Source organism: Tamandua tetradactyla, chromosome 15 (genome assembly GCF_023851605.1).
Source record: "Tamandua tetradactyla isolate mTamTet1 chromosome 15, mTamTet1.pri, whole genome shotgun sequence".
NCBI classification, from domain to species: Eukaryota; Metazoa; Chordata; class Mammalia; order Pilosa; family Myrmecophagidae; genus Tamandua; species Tamandua tetradactyla.
Genome location: NC_135341.1, coordinates 39,594,105 through 39,609,142, shown reverse-complemented (window position 1 = coordinate 39,609,142; position 15,038 = coordinate 39,594,105). Strand labels below are relative to the sequence as shown.

At 37.0% G+C, this 15,038-nt stretch overlaps 1 protein-coding gene across 14 annotated transcripts in view; it reads right to left on the bottom strand.

Annotated features, from left to right (window-relative positions):
• SETD2 (SET domain containing 2, histone lysine methyltransferase) overlaps positions 1–15,038 on the bottom strand; it is a 145,663-nt gene that overhangs the window by 130,172 nt on the left and 453 nt on the right. Inside the window, exons 1-3 of one of the 14 annotated variants that reach the window (XM_077129507.1) lie at positions 14,135–15,024; positions 11,703–11,789; positions 11,179–11,259 (exon numbers count right to left, since the gene is read on the bottom strand). The exons of 7 other annotated variants lie outside the window; for them this stretch is intronic. The gene's annotated coding sequence lies outside the window, so the exon portion shown is untranslated. Of the gene's footprint in view, positions 1–11,178; positions 11,858–14,134; positions 15,025–15,038 lie in introns of those variants that run through there. 6 more of the 14 variants (XM_077129505.1, XM_077129508.1, XM_077129506.1 and 3 more) reach the window with 6 other exon arrangements.

The window sequence follows — 15,038 nt, the reverse complement described above, 5'->3', positions numbered from 1 at the left end:
AGAAAGAACATGACTTGGAATTGACAACTGTAGCTAATATATCCCAAAGCCAATCTACTTAGCTGGTTTTTAGGTCTACATATGCACTAGCAAGAGTCCTAAAAAACATAACCACCATTAATTAGATTGACGGCAAAGAACTACACAGCTCAGCCAAAATTTTCTGTCCTAGGGCCTTTCCAGTGCATTCTGTCCGGAAGTCAAATAGCATAGAATTGCTATTCTCCCCCATTACATGCTCTCAAAAGACTTGATGGAGAGGCACCACAGTATAATATGCAGGTTAACAGCAGGTGCTTGAAAGTCTATCAGCCTGGATTTGAATACCAACTCTAACACTTTTGAACCAAAGTTACTCAGGAAGAAAGTCAAAGAGCATCTATTTTATTATTATTATTTTTTTAATTCTTCACATGATGTCTGGCACATAGTATTCAACAACTGGAAAATACTAGCAATTTGAGTGATATATTTGAAAGACACTTTCAATAATGATAGACTCCACTATTACAAAATAAGTTCCAGAACAAGGGTCTTGCTCACCTTTCCATTCCCAAGGTCTTGACACTTAAAATACACAGTAAATAATTTTGAACAAATGAGGTTGAGAGGTAGAGGTAGGAGATGAAAGGTAGAGAGAGACTGAGCAGAGTGGCAAAGTTATGGGTAAGCCACAGAAGAAAAAAGAAAAGGCAGTTAACACTCAGTACGGTCTGCAGGCCAGTGCCAGTCAGCTAAGTTTGTTTCTTATCCACAAGTAGAGAATGCAAGACTAGGAGTTTTATACCAATTTCACCTTGATCAGTGAGCAGCAGGCTTGTACTGTTTAAGCTTTTTTGTTTTGAAATAATTACAGATTCACTAGAACTTGCTAAAATAATACAGAGTCTCATGTACATTTCACCCAGCTCCCCGCATGATGATGTCTTACATGGCTGTAGTATAATACCAAAACCAGGAAACTGATATTGGTACATTACTGTTAACTGGACTACAGACCTTATTCAGTTTTTGCCATTTTTTTAAAAGTCTGCATTCATATTCATTTATTTGTGTGTGTGTGTGTATGGCTTTATAAAATTTTATCCAATGTATAGACTGTGTTAACTACCACCACAATCAAGATATATAACTATTTCATCAGTAGACTTGTATTTTGAATGTCTGAGTTTTTCACTTCATTTTTCTTGTAATTCATTTTTATTGTTACAAAACCAGTTTGTGAATGAATGAAACTGGAGGTGCAGGCATGTTGGAGGTGGGGGGAGCCTGGTCCTTCACCACAGATAATTTCAGTAGCACTAAACCAGAACATGCACTAACTTTATCCATGGAATTCTTGACTTCCTAAATGATTGATAATTGAATTTTATTCATTTTTCTTCTATGGGGTTGTAGACAATCTTAAACAGAAGCACATACAAATAATATCCACTTTCTGTAGGACAGGATTTACTAGTGCCTAAAGTCTATTCTTCACTCCTCAGTCTTTTACTTCCATCACACCCAAAAGGTTAAGGTTGACAACAGGCAGAAATATGCCTATTAAAGTATGGCCTCCAGAAACTTATTAAGTTCAGGGATGAATAAATGGCATGAAAGAATTTATTATATTTCCAAATTCCTAAAAACATCTTAGAATTATTTATTCAGAAATTTTTCAATATGTTTGGACCATGTGTCATTTATTAATATATTTTCTTTCACCTCTTAACCCACCCTTTCTATACTCTTATTTGTGAAGGTATGATTAAGAACCTGCAAGCTACATTTCTCCTTTAGAACCAATAGTAAGTGCTAGAGGAAGACCAAAAAGCTGGGAGAGGAAAAAAAAACCTTAGTCCTTCCTGTTGGTCAGAGTTCTTATGTGTACTGACCCATCAACACACTTTGCCCTGGCAAGAGCAGTTGATTCTGGTTTCTACTTTTTCCTGACAATCTCTGAACCAGCCGCACTGCAACCCTTTCCAAGCTTCTTAGGGTCTGGCCAGACTATCTTACCTCTTTTCTCCCAGTAAGTGGGTAGTTACTTTCTGCATTTCTAGCTCTGTTACCTGAGCATCCCATTCTCATTTTTTCAGTTCTCCAAAACCAATTTAATTCCTGACATAAAGTTTTATTTTCCTGACTGGACTCTCACAGATACAGACCAAAACAAACAATCCAAAAGCTTAAAAGTACTTTTCTTTAAAGTTTATAATATTACAATGTATGACTATATCTCAATAAAATCACATTTAAAAAAACAATTTACAACAAAGGAGAAACATAAAACAAAAGTATTTGAATACAGCTGCAATAATCATCACTCTAATGCCAATACCATAAATTTCTCATCAACCCTCCCTGCAGAACATGAAACTTGGAAGGTCATGCGTTCCTGAAAACTTGTATTTAAAAACAATACTCAAGCAGTCTTAGAAATTATATTCTTAATGGATGATTTTGCATTAGTGTTCTAGAACAGATATTAGCAAACTTTTTCTATAAAGGACCAGAAAATATAGGCTTTACAGGCCATGTGGTCTCTGTTACAATTACTCAACTCTGCCACAGTATGAAAGCAGACATAGACAATACTTAAATGAGCACAGCTGTGTTCTAGTAATTATATGAACAGAGAAGTTTGAATTTTGTGTAATTTTCCATATCACAAAATATTCTTCTTCTTCCAGTTTTTCTTTCAATTACTTAAAAACACACACAAAAAAACATTCTTAGCTCTGAATGTACAAAAAAGGCTAGATATGGCCCACTGGTCACAGTTTTCCAATACCATGCTAGATTGTGCTTTCTATAAAATCAATGTGTTATATTCATTGACGGGTTCAGAAAAAGTTACTTTAGTAAACCTAGGCTTAAACTACAATATAACACAACAAATCTGAAACTTCACTGAAACAGAACAATATTACACATTTAAAAAATTTTTTAATAAAGATAAAAGATAAGAAAATTAGCTAACAGATTCATTTGAAATTTCAAAATAGGATCTGGGTTCAATGGAAGTAAACCTCAACCATGTACATCTTATTTCTATCTCTACACTACTATAAAATGAGCCCTGATCATTTTAAATTAAGTTAATCAATGCAAATTTCTGAATTAGAGAATCAAGTTAGGAACAACTAGATTAGAGTAACAATGGCCCCATTTCCCAACCAATTCCTCAAACAGCAAAAACATCTACTGACATCCAGTCAGGTTACATATAAGTTTCTTATTTCAAAGAAACCATGATTGTATAGCCTCTCCAGGTAATTCACAACTACTTTGAGATCCCTAGTATCAGTCATAATAGTTTTGTCTTGTTGGCATCTTGTGCTCCCCAAGATATGTTTACTATTGCTACCTATGAACTCTGCCCAGAAACAATGACTTAAGATTTTAACTAGGACTGCTCCACTATGTAAATAGAGCATACAGAGGTAATAAGACAAAATGAGCATAAGCAGCAGTGTGACATGAAAAAAGCATAATATAAGCATTACCCACTCATAACCCCCTCTTGCCTACATATATACTTCTCTTGCTCTCCCTTAATATATGATATGGCAAGGAACAAAGGCTTGAGTTTCATATGGGATTAAAAATTCCTAGAAGTACAGTTCCAGTGAAGATTTCAGACTATGTAGGGTACTGAGCCAGACAATGAGCCAGATCCAAACAGCACAGATCCAGCATATCTTCTACTGAGATAAATAAAATTCAGTCCTCTACTCCTCCAGTATATACATTTGCAAAGCCAGAAGAAAGAACTAACACAATTAGAGAAGAAGCTTCTGAATTCTCAAAATTAATTATATAAAGCATCTCACAACTAATCCTGAAGACCCCTAGGAAAACAAGTAACTCAGAATACAGAAATTAAGCTGTTTATGAATGGCAGCTATTCTAAATGATATTCCTTTATATCATTAAAAAGTTAGTCTTTGACAAATTGGTAAATGAAGAGACCTTCACTCAGGTTCTAATACTGCCACTAAACAAGTAATCATAATCTGAACAGTTTTGGGCCTCCTAGTCCATTCTTATCTGTAAAATGAGAGGTACAAACTCTCTGACTCTTTAAAGTCATAGATCTGATAAGTTACAAGTGAGTGGGGTGGGGATGGGGGGGAAGGAGGGTTGCCACAAGGATGAAGAGTCCTTAGGTAAGATTCTCCAACACGAGGCAGCCTCTTATGGTGCTCAACAATGGGCGCCGAGACAATCTTCCCTCTATAACTTCCCCCTTAATAAGCCTCTAGAGCATATCCCACTCTTCCACTCAGTTCAAGTATACCTCCTCTGAACAATCCTCCCTGACTGCTCCCGCATACAAACATACCCCACCACCAGTCTGGGTTAGGTGTCTGTCATACCTAGCACATCGTGCTTATGCCTGTATTCTTATCACAAGTAAGATATTCAAAAATGTTAGCTGAATTAATTAATAGTTAAGAGTTCAACGTTAGCTATGGTTTTCCTAAACATCATTTTAAAAGGCTTAATTCTGTAAGACAGAATAAAGTCATGAAGCATGTAACAACATGGATGAACCTTGAGGACATTATGCAGAGTGAAATTAGCCAGAAACAAAAGTACAAATACAGTATGGTCTCACTAACATGAACTAACATTAATGAGTGAACTTTGTGAGTTAAAGAACAAAGGTTGTTAGGAGATAGAAAAAGAACAACGATTGGGAGTTTAGTGCTGAAGCAATACACAATATGCAACAGGACTGATCGTGAAGATTCAGAAATGGATAGCATAATACTATCTGATACTAGCACAATAATACATAAGTACACTGAATGAAGCTGAATGTGAGTATGGTTGAGGGAGGAGGCTTGGGGACAAGTATGATACCAGAAGGAAAGACAGTATAAAGACTGAGAAGGTGTAACTCAGAAATGCCTAGAATGCATATGATGTTGACTGAATGTACAAATGTAAGAATGTTTTTGCATGAGGGAAGACAAATTAATGTCAACGTTGCAAAATGTTGAAAATGGGATGGCATACAGGAAAAAATACAATCAAGGCAAACTAGAGTCTATAGTCAACGGTAACATTATAATATGCATTCACTGAATCTAACAAAGGGAATATGCTAAAACTAAATGCTAATAAGCTGGGGATATTGGGGAGAGGTACAGGATTCTTTACTAGAGAAAAGGAAATGTCCTCATATAGACTGTGGTGGCAAAGCCATGCTATGTGATTATACCAGGAACCACTGATTTTTTTTACTTAGGTTGGATTGTAGTATGTGTGAATAAAACTGTTTAAAAATGAAGAGATACAAGTGCTGGAGAAAATGTGGAGAAAGAGATGTACCTACTCACTGTTGGTAGGGAAGGAGAGTGGTAAAATCCCTCTGGAGGGCAGGAGTGGTGGTTACACAGGATGCTAGGGGTGGGGTTGCCATACGATGTTGCAACCTCATGGCCTGGAGGAACTGAGAGTGGGGATATGAATGAACATTTGCACAATGGTGTTCATGGTGACATTGTTCACAATTTGCAATGGATGGAGATGGCCTAAGGGTGTATCACCTGAGGAATGGAAGGGGGAACTGTGGTACATACATGCAATGGACTACTGAGCGGCTGCAAGAAAGAATGAAGCTGTGAGGCATGCAAGTAGGTGAACCAACCTTGAGGCCAGTTATGATGAATGAAACAAATGATATTATCATGCCTCACTCATATGAACTATAATATACAAACTCAGAGAACTGAAATCAAAAGCACAGGTTATCAGGTTAAGGCCTATTGTAAAAGTTCCTGGGTTGTAAACTCTTACAGCAGTCACATCTATTTTAGAGTTAAAACTATTATTTCTAAATTCTGAGATGTTGAGCTATTCATATATAACCTGCTCATTCCCTGGAACTTTGGGTATTTGTGTGATACCTGAAATTCAGAGTTAGAGCTCTGGAGCTATGAAAGTCAGCATTATTTTATATAGCAACTGTTCGAAAGGTTGGAAAAGTGATCAGACTTCAACTAGAGATATGAATGAAGCTGATCTGGATAGGACTAAGGTAAATCAGAATACAGGGTAAAGGAAGATAAAGTCCGTATTTTAAAACTTAAACTTCTGTGTAAGATCAAAGGAAGGGATGTTATTTGGTGCAAAATTTATATTTGGGGTAGTACATTATCTAATTTAACTTGTATGGTCAGTTTATTCGAACACCATAATTACTTGTAATCTTTTTTGTTTAAATATTTTTATTGATAAACAACATACAACACAATCATTCTTAACATACAAAGTTACACAGAATCTTGAATAGTGAGTGAGATCTTGTGGGTTTTAGTGTGATGCCTCGATATATCCCAGAGTAATTTGGACAGAGAATAAAAAAGTATTTGCAAAGTTCCCTTGGGGGGCTGAGGAGAAAGGAGGAAATATTAAACTTTCCCATCTGGGGAATTCCTGATATTCTCCCAAGCAGTTGGGACAACCAATTCAATAGGCTGAGCCCTAGATCTTGGGGCTCACCCCTATGAAACTTACACCTGCAATGGAGAAGCTAAATCTACAATTATGCCTAAGAGGCACCCCCAGAGACTCTTGTTGCTCAGATGCAGGAGGCCTCTCTTTCTAAGCCAACTTGTCAGGTAAACTCACTGTCCTCACCTCCCTATATGGGACATGACTCCCAGGGGTGTAAATCTCCTTGGATATGTGGGACATGGCTCCCAGGGATAAGCCGGGACCTGGAATCATGGGATTGAGGAAGCCCTCTTGACCAAAAGGGGGAAGAGAGAAATGAGACAAAATAGTTTCAGTGGCTGAGAGACTTCAAATAGAGCCTGGAGGCTAGCCTGGAGGTTATTCTTGTATATTATATAGATATCCTTTTATAGTTTATGGTGAATTGGAGTGGCTAGAGGGAAGTACCTGAAACTGATGAACTGTATTCCAGTAGCCTTGATTCTTGAAGATGATTGTGAACCTATATAGATTTTACAATGTGACCGTGTGATTGTGAAAACCTTGCGTCTGACATTCCCTTGATCCAGGGTATAGACAGATGAGTAAAAAAATAAATAATAGGGGGGATAAGAGGTAAAAAGAAAAAAATTCAGTAGACTGAAATACTAATAGTCAATGAGGAAGAGGGTTAAATGGGTATAGGATATATAGGTTTTTTCTTTTGTCTTTTAATTTCTTTTTCTAGAGTGATGTTTATGTTCTAAAAAATGATCATGATGATAAATAACACACCTATGTGATGATACTGTGAACAAATGATTGTATATTTTGGATGGACTGTATGGTGAAGATAGTGATTTCAATTAAAAAAAATTTTTAAATAAAAAATTTAAAAAGGCTTAAATATAGTTAAAGTAAGCTCAAATTTAACTTCATAATTAGCATTTTCATAACAGACTTTTTTTGTATGCTGGGTATAAAAAGCATAAACAATGTGGAGAAGGACAAGAGCCTCAATTTTTAGAGGCTCTTTTAAAACCAAAGTTTTCAACCATTTTTCAGTGACATTGGATTTTAACATACCCCAAAACACCCCTATATTTATCATCACATCTGAGGTTTCCTCACATACTTTTGGCCCCTAATATTCATAAAAGAGAAAAATGAGACTACTGATCAGAAGAATTTGCATAGAAAACAACTAAACAAGGGTGAAGTACAAGAACATACTTTAAATAGGTTATCCATCCTGAACAAGGTGCAAGTATAAAACAACTGAAAATGCTGTTGGAAAAACTGTTCTAGCACAAAACACCACAGGCTATCCTCCCTAAAACAGCACTCAAGTTCTCTCTCACATTCAGTATGAAGAGCTCCCTGAATTTTTATCAGTTTGTCTCCACTGGGACCAACAAAAGAAACATAAAAAGTGCTCTGAGCATCAAGTCACTGCCATCAACCCAACATAAATCATGCAATTACCTAATCCCCCTCTATCCTAATCTCATACTTTTTTTTTTTTGCATGGGCAGGCTCCGGGAATTGAACCCGGGACTCCAGCATGGCAGGCAAGAACTCTGCCTGCTAAGCCACCATGCCTGCCATTATACTTATGTTTTAATATTTTACAATAGAAGTCAACAATTATTAATGCAGTTAGTAGCAAGATAGCATTTACTATCAGGAAATTAGAATAATGATAAGTATGAAGAATCAGGTCAATTTAAACATTTACTAAACTACAAATCTAGCTGATAGTTACTGAGATTCGTCCATTTAAAAAGGTAAATTCCTCCAGATAAGCCCTGAAACTCAGAGTTACCAGTCTCAAGAGTGTCAATGAGTTCCATCTCCCTACCCCATAATGTCAATATCCCTTTTCAACATAAAATTAGAATTGTCATTACCCAAATACTCATAAAGATTGGAAGAAGGATAAAAGGGAAAGGAGTAGTAACAGAGAAGATAGTATTTAACAAACAAGTATGGTTGCTGAATCATTATATTGATATTTCTTTTTCGTCTCCAGTGTCTTAGAGCAGCTAAAAGGAAATATCTGAAATGGTGGAACTGTTCCCATATCATACTTTGAAATTTATCACTTTTTTATACGTATGCTACATTTCACAATAAAAAAATGTTAAAAAAAAATAATAAGTTCCTATAACATAGTTATTACAGTCCTTTGTTTTTCCAGGATGAGGCTACAATATCCATTAGGTCACAACAACAGAACCAAACAAGTTAAATCAAGCAAGAAAATGAATGAATGCCAAAATAGCCAGGTTCTAATGAAATGTTAGCCTTTCTTGATGCTTTGTATTAGTAACCACCTAAAGCATCTTACAAACTGAAGAATTATAAAAAATACACATATATAGAAAGCATATCTGTTAAAATATTATGTGGAGGGTGCATGGTTAGCTTCAGTGATAGAATTCTCACCTGCCATGTAGGAGGCCTGGGTTCGATTTCCAGCCCATGCAACCCATTCCCCCCTCCTCAAAACATCTTGTGAACAAAATTCCCTGATACACATACCACATATCTGCCTCTCTGTGTGTGTATGTACAGATACAGAAATACATTTATGTAGGGAGACACAAAGAAAAAATTATGTGGAGAAAATAATGTTGATGAAAATAAAAGTGCTTAAGCAATGTGTACGTTTTACAAAAGCACACAGCTAGCAAATAAAACATTTTGCAGAAGGCATATGCACAGCTAAAAAAAAATGTCCTATCACAGGCAGGTTCCAACCTCTGGCCCCACTTTTATTTCTTCTGACACCACCATTATCTTCTCTTAACAAGGAAGAAAAGTACTCAAAGGAAGATAAGCACTAAGCATTTCTTGGTAACCTCACTGTCTTCCTTCTGCACGTGAGCAATATTATAATTAAGGGAACATTCTTTTTATATTATACCACTATTCAGTATGTTCTACATGGATTTGAGCTTCGTATTCAGCAAGTAACATTACTTCCTTAAACAAACTGCTGTTAATCTGCCAAAAAGACCATATACTTTTCATAATCATAATTATCAATTTCCTGAATAATTATACAACAATAAAAGTTTTGCAGTGCTGTGTTTTTTTAATAGACAAGGTAAGCTTAAGTTTAAAACAAAATACCTATTATGGTTACCTTGGGAGAAAACTTCAGTACAGTTTCACCTATTTCTAACAAAACATTTTATTGTATCTCACTAAAATTTACCATTTCATTATGGATAATTTCTAACTAAATTTTCAGCAAGGAAAGCGTTACCATAAATCTATAGCTTATGTCTCACAATTGATATAGATATTCTAACCCAGAACTAAATTTATATTTTCAATCAGGCAATTTAAAAGAGCCTTTGTGTGTGTTCAAGACCAGAATAAATGGATTCCCATAGAAAGGGTTTGTGCAGCTACCTATGTAAGTTATGAAAAATGTTTGCTCTATTTTACATTCACACAGAATTCATAAAAATTTTAAACCTGTTATCTTCTGCCTACTTAAGTAGAGTATTTAATCAATAACTATTCACCAAGAGACCAAATATCAAGCAAAAGACAAAATAAAAGTTAGACAATGAGTCCCCGAAGACTTAATCATGAAGTAAATGCTGGTGATTATTACACAATGCTCCCCAAAGAGAAACTCCAATTGCAGTTAGCAGGGAAGTGGGCAGTAGGAAGAACTACAATTAGAAACCACTACTTGCTCCAGCTTCTGGCAAGTTCACAGCAGTGATCCTAGTAAGCAGACCTACCAGCAGCCTGCTTCATGATGATACTTCTATCAACACCCACGTCTTCACAAAGACATTTTCATTTGTGAGATATTAGCATCTGATAGAAAAAGGATTCTAAAATAACAAGTATCTGTAAGAACTCAGACAACCCCAAACCTCCATCTAAATGACCTATGTATTTTTTCAGTTGGAAAAGACATTGAAGTAACTAACCATTAGCCTGACCCTCTCCCCACCACTAAAGGAAAAAAGTTTAAAAGGCCAAATTAAACATAAGATATATTACACAGAAATTCCAAAATTAAGGGACTCAAACACAACATTTTATCAATATATGATACCCAAAGATTACCACAAGGTAACTGCCTCTCACTTGAATCCATTAAAGTATATTTTCAAATACATCACATTATGAAAAAATGACAAATCTATTGAATTTTCAGTCTTAGTCTTTTTAGTCAGCTTCAAACCAATGATTTTCAAAAGATCAACATTTAAATGCCTTCAGTTTTTTCTTTAAAATAATCAAGTTGCTAACCAAAGTAGAGTAGAAATAAAAGTTACCTATTTCATCCATCAGCACCATACAGGGGATACAGAAATAAATAGGTACGGGATTCAAAATAAACACTAAACAACATCCTTAAGACACCATCATAAATAACCATCCTTGTGGAAAAATACATTTGGAAAGAGACACCTTCCACATAGCACAAAATGTCCTAGGCCTTTTTAAACTGCTTAACATGACAACCCAACACTTTAAGAAACTAATGCAACTTACAGATAAAACGCCCATACTACGGAACACTGTTCAACTATTTAAAAGGAGGGGAAAAAAAAGGAAGAGACATTTTACAGCAAATGAAACATGCAGATGATTCATTATGTAGGAAAAATAAAATGAAATGTAGTAATATGAATCCACTTTTATAAAAACAAAAATCAAACACAAGAAAAAGGTTTTGAAAGCAATCTCCAAGTTGTTAGTAGTGGTTACCTCTTGGATGTAGGATCTGGAGAGATGAAGACATGCTAAGGGAGGATTTTTGCTTTTTCTTCTATAAACATCTGACTTGTTCTGCAATAGCATTATATTTTAATAATTAAAAAAAGAAATCATTTTACACATATCATACCCTGCTATTGTTTTTAAAATTTCACATTTATGGCTAGTATATAGAAACAATAGTGAAGTACCTCCAAAACATGAGTCAAAAGTTATTCTCAGAGATTAAATAATAAAGAGTAATTGACATGACAATTAAATGCAGTATGTGATCCTAGATTAGAAAAAGAGAACAGTAAACTGTCCTAAACTCTAGATTTATAACTGATATTCCCAGTCTTTCCCATCTTAGTTAATGGCAATTCCATCTTTCCAACTGCTCAAACCAGAAATCATGGAATCATCCTCAACTCATCTCTCACAACCTACATCTGATCTATCAAAAAAACATATTGGTTTGATTTTCAAAATATATATACAACCCAACCATTTCTCACCACCTCCTTTATTACTACCTTGTTACAAGTCATCATCATCTCTCCCCTGGATTGCTGGCTTCCTTACAAGTCTCCCTTGTTCCTCTCTGAACCTGAATGATCCTTCTGAAACCAAAAGCAAACCATATCATTCCTCTGTTCAAAACTCTTGGCAAAAGTCCTTACAATTGCTCTACAAGGCACTTCAAAATCCAATGTCCACCCCACCCACCCACCCGCTGTGCCCCAATACCTCTCTGATCCAACTTATTTTTACTGCATCAGGGCCTTGGCATTAGTTGGCCCCTCTGCTTGTAACGCTTTCTCCCCAGATATTAAGATACTAACATAACTCCCTCTTCTTTAAGTCTCTCCCTAAGTATCACCCTCAAGGGAGTTCACCCTGTCCACCACTTTAAATTGCAACATCTCAGCAATTTCAGATTCTTCTTACCCTGTTTCATTTTCCATAGCACATCCTTGAACATTCTATATATTTTACTATTACCCCTCAGCAGGATGTAAGCACCACAAGGGCAAAATTTTGGTTTGTACACCATTCACCCCTAGTGAATCACACAACAGACATACATTATGTTCAAAGAACAGTGCCTCTGCTTGCTGTAAAGTTCTTGCCTGTCTCCTTCATAGAAGGAAATTTCCTTGAAGACGGTGATTGAATCTAATTCACCATGTCCTCAACACCTGGCCCTAGCTTTGCTCAATAGTGGACACCTAATACACAGATACTCAGGTGATCAAAGCCGTTTTCACCTGAAACACAATGTCCTATATGCTGGAGGGAAAAGCCTGGTCCTACAGCTGTGTCTGATTAAAGAGTAGAAAAAAACAGAACCTGTGATCGTTATTTTAAACAATGTACATCTTGTACCTTAATTCTTCATATGTCTAAGAACCATTTCAAACCATCTAAAGTCTAAAGAGGGCATTTGGTCCATCACTCCCCCAGCCATGTCATTCTCCCTCATACCAACCTAATCTTTTCATGCTTGACTTAAATCTGTAAGTTTCCCCAAAAGACCCTCGCTAGAAGCATTTACCATGTGCCATAATCTGTTCCAAGTGCTTTTCATGCATTATCTCATTTAATCCTCCCAAAAGCCCTATTTGGTTGCTGCTATTAAGATACCTATTTCAAAGATGAGAAACCCAAGCTCAGAGAAATGAAGTCACTTACCCAAGGTTAAACTAGTGGTCAAATCCAGGTCTACCTGACTCTGAAACCCACTTTCTTAACCCTACATTATACTGCCTCTCTCTCTCCAGAGGTATAAACACTACTACTAATTAGTTTATACATACAGTCTTGCAGCTGTCACTTCACTTTTCTAGGCTTCAGTTTTCTCATCTGTAAAAATAGGTGATGCTGTTCAGGATGCCTACCAAAAGCCTTTCCAGTTCTGAAAGTATTATAACAAAAAAATGTTTTATTATTCTTTATATACACCATGAGGTTAAAACACAGGAATATTTGGAACTATCTTATCTACTGTTAGAAATCCAAAATACTGGAGATAAAAAGCAGTGAAAATAAAAGCTCCAAGACCTCCCAATATTCTTGTCCTTCCCTACTCATGCCCAAAGATGCACTTCTGAATCCATTTTCCCACATATTATAAATTTACACCCAAGAAGTGAAAGGATGTGATCATTAAAGTTTTTGGACATCAATGAACAACCTGGTAAAAAGAACCTGAAAGGAGGTACTTAAACCATTTAGGGGCTAGCAGGTTACTTTGTATAGGACAAATGCTCAGTAAGTGACTCCTGATACACAATTTCTTTTTGTTGCTGTTGTTGTTAAGGTTTCCCAAGTTTCAAACTAAAAACCTGTAACATGAGCTTTATAATTGGATTAACTGAAGCCTAGAAAAGTGAAGTGACAGCTGCAAGACTGTATGTATAAACTAATTAGTAGTAGTGTTTATACCTCTGGAGAGAGAGAGGCAGTATAATGTAGGGTTAAGAAAGTGGGTTTCAGAGTCAGGTAGACCTGGATTTGACCACTAGTTTAACCTTGGGTAAGTGACTTCATTTCTCTGAGCTTGGGTTTCTCATCTTTGAAATAGGTATCTTAATAGCAGCAACCAAATAGGACTTTTGGGAGGATTAAATGAGATAATGCATGAAAAGCACTTGGAACAGATTATGGCACATGGAAAAATCTAAACAATCTAATTAAGGTAATATTAGCTACCTTAGGCAAGAACTCATGAAATGATAAAGCCACTATTGAGTTAACTTACGTTTGAAACAAAGGTAGAATGATTGTTTCTCTTTTAGGGCAGAGATGGCCATCAACACTCCAAATGAATCCTTTTGTGTTGCAATCAATCTTAAGAACTATCAAGTAAAACTCAGACATTTCTGGACCAAGATGAAAGGAGTTAAAAAAGCCATAGGAGACCTAAACTAAATGTATCCAAAGAACAAAGATCTGTCAGACTTACCCTGTTCATGAAAGTGACAGTTTCATTTGAAACTCCGTTTGAAATGAATAGTATATTCTTGGGTTCTAGACTTCAGCACCAGCAAATGGAGTTTAAGAATGGCTTAAAATTTTTTTTTGATTGTAAGGGCGTAGGGAAAGTGACCCCCAGGCCCTGGAGAGGATGCTCTGAAGTATGGGATACAGTAGCAGATACAGCATTCAACAGAAATGTAAAAATGTCCTGGACTGGGGGAAAAAAAAATACTACTGGCAAAGTCATATGTCGGTTTTCTACAACACTGTCTCTTTAGCGAATTCTCAAACAACTCTTGATTTTAACTGCCTTCACAAGAAGTGAAAAGATCCATTTAGGGAAAGAGGTTCCTGTTACCAAGGAAGTCGCGTCCGAAAGTCTGCAAAACATAATCTGAAAGAAAATGTATGCCCTGCGAAGGCTTTCATTTTCGAGCGGCAAAACAAACCCGGTGTCACCTCAACATCGAGGCCACACCAACCCCGCCACCATTACAAAGCCGAAGTGCCAAAGGTGCAGAATTTGAAGCCGTAGGCACTAGGAGACCAAGATCAAGTTTCTGGGAGGAAAAAAATCAAACCAGAGTGTGTAGCGCGGGTCCCTCTACGGTCCCAGTCCTGGCGACGCGCGCGAGGCCCTTCCGGTCTGAGCCGCGGCGCCGGGCGACCTAGCAACGGGCTAGGCTTCCACCCGAGCCCGGGGATTCGCGGCCTACTCTCACTGGCGCCCTATCGATGGTCCGGCGTGGGCAACTCCTCCGATACGGCTTCTTCTCGTGCAGCGGGGCCCTGGCGCGCCACGGGGAACCCACCGGGATCGCCAAGCCTCGGGCCGGCCGGGTCAGTGAGAACGCGGCGACAGAAGGAGCGGAGGCCGTGACCGCCCCTCC